Source organism: Vombatus ursinus, unplaced genomic scaffold (assembly GCF_900497805.2).
Source record: "Vombatus ursinus unplaced genomic scaffold, bare-nosed wombat genome assembly UNPS02008996.1, whole genome shotgun sequence".
Classification (NCBI taxonomy): domain Eukaryota; kingdom Metazoa; phylum Chordata; class Mammalia; order Diprotodontia; family Vombatidae; genus Vombatus; species Vombatus ursinus.
In genome coordinates this window covers 5,725,244-5,731,243 of record NW_020948774.1, presented here as the reverse complement: position 1 = coordinate 5,731,243, position 6,000 = coordinate 5,725,244, and positions in this window count along the sequence as shown.

The window sequence follows — 6,000 nt, the reverse complement described above, 5'->3', positions numbered from 1 at the left end:
TTGTTATCATTTCTTCTTAGTTTTTGTTAGTATTGTGTAGAACTGCTGATATTTTGTGGGTTTAAAAAATATATCCTGTTACATTGCTGAAATTGTTAATTACTTCAATTAATTTTGTTGGTGATTCTCTGGTTTTTTCTAAGTACACCATTGTATCATCTGCAAATAGGCATCATTTTTTTCTCCTCTTTTCAATGTTTATACCTTTAATTTCTAGAACTATGTCAAATAATAGTATGGAGAAGGGGAAATCCTTGTTTTGCTCCTTATTTATAAAGGGAAAGCTCCTAATGTTTCTCAATTACAAATAATCCTAGCTCTTGTTTTTAAATACACAATCAATCCTCAACTTTTTCAAGTAAAAAATGTTAATGTTAATACATTGAACCTATGGGAGACAAAGGGTTAGGTTCCCATGACCACCAAAACCTGTAATCTTTCACTGGAGATTGCTAGAAATACACTTTTCTGCATACAATACTTTATAACAAAACATTAATTCTGATAATATTACTTTTCCTAACACAGTAACCATGAAATAGCCCATAAAATGCAGGGGAGAGGAAAGGCAATGCAGGACTGGATGGGGAGGGGTAGGGGCTAAGGTGTCAGAAGAACCCTAAGGTAAAAAAGGAAAGGGGCAATACCTGCCCATCCCTAATCTCCCTTTTGACTCCAAGGTTAAACTATTCCCAGAAGAAAAGCACATGTCTCTGGGTAAATCCCTAGGCCCCTTCTCTACTGCTCTGGGCCAAGCCCGCCTGGACTCTTGGAAGGTAGCAAGATGGTGACCACCATCTCATTTAACCACAAATGTAGCCACTTTTCCAATTTTTTCAGTTCTCTTATTGTGTACTTGAGAGGTTACTTTAGCACTTTCTGAAGCAGATTCATGAGCATTTGTATGAATGCTTTCCTCCTTTTTGTAAATATAAACTTAATGTATCATGCCTCTCATTTCTTTTCTTTATCACAAATATGAAAATAAGGTTACTAATAATATCACTCAGATGCTTGAAGGTGGGAAAGTTACACATGGGAATGTTAAGGATTAATTATTATTATTTTTTGGTCATATTAAAGAAAGCCTTTTCTATTCCTATATTTTTTTGGTGGGGGGAGCAATCAGGGGTTGAGTGACTTGCCCAGGATCACACAGCTAGTAAGTATCTGAGGCTGGATTTGAACTCAGGTCCTCATGACTTCAGAGCTGGTGCTCTATTTTCTCTGACACCTAGCTACCCCCTATTCTATGCTTCTTAAGGTTTTTAACTTAAACACATACTGTGTTTTGGCAAAGGGTTTTTTCCCCCTGCATCTATTGATATTTTTGTTGTTTATGTTATTAATTATGCCTCTTATTTTCCCAATGTTGTACTGTCCCTGCTTCCATGCTATGAATATGACTTGGTTATAGGGAAGCATTTTTCTGGATATGTTGTTTGATATCAATATTTTAGGAAATCTAGTCTAGCTGTGGTATGTAATACGGATTGGGGGTGTATGTGATAGGTCAAAAATTGGAAGTAGAGAGAACAACTGGATTAGTTCTTTAAAGACTAGCTGGTTCTCTGATAAGGTACCCTCAGTTCAGAGCTATAAATAGGAATTTTTTGTTGCAGAGGCCAGGGAGGTTAGAGGGGAGATACACGGCTACAGCCACTGAAGAGAGAAAACATCCATGAAGATAGGCCTGGGGGAGGGGGAGTTTCCTTGGGGTGTAGCCACAGAATATGTGTATGTGAAGGGTAGGTGAGTAGGAAACCTGCCCTGAGATGGTATTGTCAATGCCCTCTGAGTTTCAGCAGCCCAAATTGTAGCCATGCCTCCTGTATGTGAGATCTAAGTTACCCAGAAACATAAAATAATAAACTAGTCCATCAACTGCCATCCGGAAAGGAAGTGAGCTTGGGGTTGCTATGGAGTCAACCCTTTGTCATTCCAGTGAATACTTCTTTCCCGCAGAGTCCTATATACTCTCCTCATGACTTGTAGTATGATCATGTGGTTTAGACTGCCCCTGGAAGGTAAACATACTTTGGTGGTTCTTGAGAAAGTATACTTCTCCCTCCTCCCCACCAAAAAGAAAAAAAGTATATCCCATCTGCACTGGATAACTCAGATTTTGCTCTCCAAGTTGGTTGCTGGGTAGGATCTATGGATATGATCCTCTTCTTTCTACAAGGAGCACAATGCACGAGGAAATGCCCGAGAAGTTGGGGAACACACGAGTTATGTGTAAGCACATGTCTACCTTGTGAGTTGTCATTTTGCTGAGTTGCTTTTACTATTTCTGCAAATTCATATTGAGGAATTCTTTTTGCCCAGAAAGGAGAGGAGAGGATGTGAAATAAAGTGGATGCCCTCTTCTGTTCCCTTGAGTTTTCCTAGGGTATACTTAGGTTTGTTATTTTATTCTTACTTGTATTTGGGCTGAGACTTGAAATCTTTTCTATTCTGGTGCAGCAAAGCACCCAGCATCTTAAAGTATATGATCAAGAAGTTGCTTTATTTAAGCAGTGCTGTAAGGATATAGAATATATTTGGGGATGATGATGATGATGATAGTTAGCATTTTATATAGCACCTACCATGTGCCAGGCACTGTGCTAAGTGTTTTACAATTATCTTATTTTATCTTTACAAAAACTCTGGGAGGTAGGTGCTATTATCCCCATTTTACAGTTGAGGAAACTGAGGTAGACAGGTTAAGTGACTTGGCTAGGGTCACTTAGCTATTAAGTATCTGAGGCCAGATTTGAACTGTCTTCCTGACTTCAAGCCCAGCACTTTGTCCATTGTACCACTCAGCTGCCCTCGACCTTCAGTAATCTACAAAGGCACGGTTAAGAACCTCTGGTAGAGGTAACCAAGCAGACGATTGTTCTGTCAAGTCTGAGGAGCACCCATGGGGCAGGTGGGTCAACGCTTGTATGTTGTTCTGAGAGATCCCAACTCTCCCAATGGCCAACCATCTGAGCCCTGCACTTTTGCCTTCCATCATCTACTCAAAGGGAGTTCTTTATTAGCTGTTGCTGGCCACACCATGTTTAAGACAATTTCTCACTGGCTGCAATTCATTCTCTTCCTCCCCTCCACGCTCCTGGCCACCCAAAAGGCAACAAGGATCAACAATGGCCTGGAAAGGAAGTGGGTTGCAGGGATATGGCACCTTTAATTGGAATAAAAAATGTCAATCCCATAGCATAGCAATTCCTGTATCTTTGGCCTCCAGTTTCATCAAGGTGAATATTTGCCTGGGATCCCTTTTCCTTCCCCTCACCCTTGGGACCCTCATTTCTAGGCTAGAGGATAATTACAGGGTTAACCACAGGACACTGTATTGCAGCAGAGTGGAGGGGCCTTATTAATTCCAGATTACAAACAATAACTGTAAACAAAGGGCCACAGTGGGCCTGCCTATTCTGTTTTCCACACTGCTATGTGCATGTGGATGCTGTAAGCTTAAGCAAAACCTCCCTCCTCTCTCCCACCTTTTCTGAACTATGAGACCTTTCTTCCAGTCTCTGCTCCACTGTACCAATTATTCTAAGTGGAAGAATGAAAATCTGTTTTCTTCTAAGAATAAAAAAGTGCTTGGGACCTTAAATATAATATTAAAAGGATGCTTTATTTAATTAGTAGAAACATTACATAATGAATATGACTATCAATTTCCTCTTTTTTTTTTTTTTTTGCAAAGGCCTCAGTAAATCTCTAAGATTCAGGCCTATAGAAAGTGGGAGGAACTCCTGAGGAATAGATGGGAGCAGTGCTAATATGTTCCTGATAAAGGACCCTGCTGCCCAGAAAGCCACATATTCTAGGGCTTTTGCCCCAGATCATCCATGGTGGGGGTGGGGAGGGTGTTTAGGGAGGGTGGAAGGACATTGCCATTCAATTCCTAGCCTATGATATTGCCCTATACTGGGAATCTACTTTCTTCTCACCTCCTCTTAGAATCTTTTTGTTGTTTGGTTGTTTTCAGTTCTGTTTGACTCTTCATGATCCCAATTGGGGTTTCATTGGCAAAGATACTAGAGTGGTTTGCCATTTTCTTCTCCAGCTCATTTTACAGATGAAGAAACTGAGGCAAACAGGGTTAGCGGACTTGTCCAGGGTCACAATAAGTATCTGAGGCCAGATTTCAACTTGAGTCTGCCTGACTCCAGGCCTAGTGCTCTAGCCACTGCTTCAACTAGCTACCCCAAGAATTTTTAGCTTCCTCTAAAGCTTAGCTCAAATGCCATCTCATTCATGAGGTTTTCCCTGATCCCCTCTGCTGTTACTGCTTCCCTCCTCATTCAAATTATTTTGTCTTTCTTAGAAGCCTCACTAGGTTAGGCATTTCTCTTTCCATTACCTGGCGTAGTGCCTTACCTTATGGGTAAGGAAGCACCTAAAGATAGGTTTCTTTATTGAATGGACATTGAGTGGAGTTTGAATTTGTGAAGTCTTCAGCTGTGGAAAAAAAAAAGTTTTTCTCTGAAAGAAGTAAATTGGCCTACATGGGGATAGAAATTCACACCTTGAACTGACTAGATCACAGTGATCTAACCAGCATTAAGGAAGTAATGCCCTAAATACTGGGTAGGAGCCTTGGCATTCCAACAAATATGATAACAAGAGTGCTCACTGGATTATGGAACTGGAGATTTGGAAAGATCATAAGACTTATACCTGGGAGGTTGTTGAAGGATCTATTTATAGTTAATTTCCCTTACATAATATTTTTGCGTGTATAATGCCCCCTATGGACTACTGCCCCAACTTACACTAGTATCTAGTTCCTCAGGTGGAAGACCACCTCAAGGTCAAGACACTCTGTGGGTCTATTCTCCTAAAACTATAGTTCACGAGTCCTCACTCATTCACTTTTTTTTTTTTTTGGTTGGGCAATGCGGGTTAAGTGACTTGCCCAGGGTCACACAACTAGTAAGTGTTATGTGTCTGAGGCTGGATTTGAACTCATGTCCTCTTGAATCCAGGGCCGGTGCTCTATCCACTGTGCCACCCAGCTGCCCCCCCATTCACTTACTTTCAATGGTCGATCAGTTGACCTGATAAGCTCAAAGTAAAGGCATTTACTGAAATGGCATAGCATAAGGAGAAATAACAAAACATTCTCCCAATAAACCTGTGGGAATGCTCCTAAAAATATACAGTGTCATTGGGAAGAGTGGGCACAGACATGGAGTATGTTATTAAACAAGCACTCGCATAGGGACATACATTCTCAAGGCAATTCACGCTTCAGGGCCCTAATGGTTTTTCTCATGGTATCCAGTTTTCCCCCTGGGCATGGCATATCTTCCTGACATATTGCTTCACTTGAATCATGGGTCTGCTCTTGTGCACAGTTCAACTTGACTGCAGTACAGCTGGACTCTTTTCCCATTCTCAACTCTTTCTCAAAAGAGAGATTGAGACTGTCTCAGTCTGGTAGTTTTAAAGATGGCACCCATTCTGACTGTGCAGCCAAAGGAAAGAGGCTGCTCCTCCCTGCACTCGAAGGGAATGCGGAATGTTTTCTCTCAGAAGGAGATCCCTGCTGTCTTCCACATGAGTGCCTCCATCTTAGGTGATCTGTACATGTGCCTAAGCTTGGTTACACAAAGAAAAGCAGAAAGCAGCCCCTGCTCTAAAGGATCTCACAGTCTAATGGAGGAGACGATGCAAACAACTCTGTACAAATAAGAAAAATACAAGACAAATTGAGGGTAATCTCAGAGGAAAGACACTAAGATTAAGAAGCACTAGAAAAGGCTTCTTAGAGAAGGTAGGATTTGATGGAAGTCAGGAAAGTGAGGAGGTATAGGTGAGGAGGGAGAAATTCTAGGCATTGGGGAATAGCCAGTGAAAATGTAGGGAGTTGGGAGGGGGAGTTTATTCAAAGAACAATAAGGAGGCCAACTCAATGGCTTTCTTACTTTCAATTTGTTAATTCTCCTTTGATTTGCAGGATTTCCAATTTGGAGTTTAACTGGGGATTTTTAATTT